The sequence below is a fragment of the Apaloderma vittatum genome, unplaced genomic scaffold (genome assembly GCF_000703405.1).
Source record: "Apaloderma vittatum isolate BGI_N311 unplaced genomic scaffold, ASM70340v1 scaffold23589, whole genome shotgun sequence".
In the NCBI taxonomy this organism is placed as follows: Eukaryota; Metazoa; Chordata; class Aves; order Trogoniformes; family Trogonidae; genus Apaloderma; species Apaloderma vittatum.
The window spans coordinates 3213-3465 of NW_009733836.1; the positions used below are offsets into that span (position 1 = coordinate 3213).

The following is a 253-nucleotide window of genomic DNA, read 5'->3' on the forward strand; positions in this document are numbered from 1 at the left end:
GCTCGGGGGCAAGGTGGGGGGCAGCTGCTGGCTGTGGAGGTGCAAGCAGCCCCCCTGGACTGCTGAAGGGCGATGCAGCGGTTGGGCTGACCATGGGGTTGGGGTGGTTTGAAGTGGGGAGGGAGAAACTATTTTTTACCAAGAAAAAGAAAACAACACAAAACTAAACTACTAAGCTGAACAAAAGAAAAAAAAAAAAAGGATTTCATGGACTTGACCAAGAGCAGAAGCAGACGGAGAGGAGCAGAGCTGG

At 51.4% G+C, this 253-nt stretch overlaps 1 protein-coding gene across 1 annotated transcript in view; it reads left to right on the forward strand.

Annotated features, from left to right (window-relative positions):
- LRRN2 (leucine rich repeat neuronal 2) overlaps positions 1–253 on the forward strand; it is a 13956-nt gene that overhangs the window by 2018 nt on the left and 11685 nt on the right. The window lies entirely within an intron of this gene.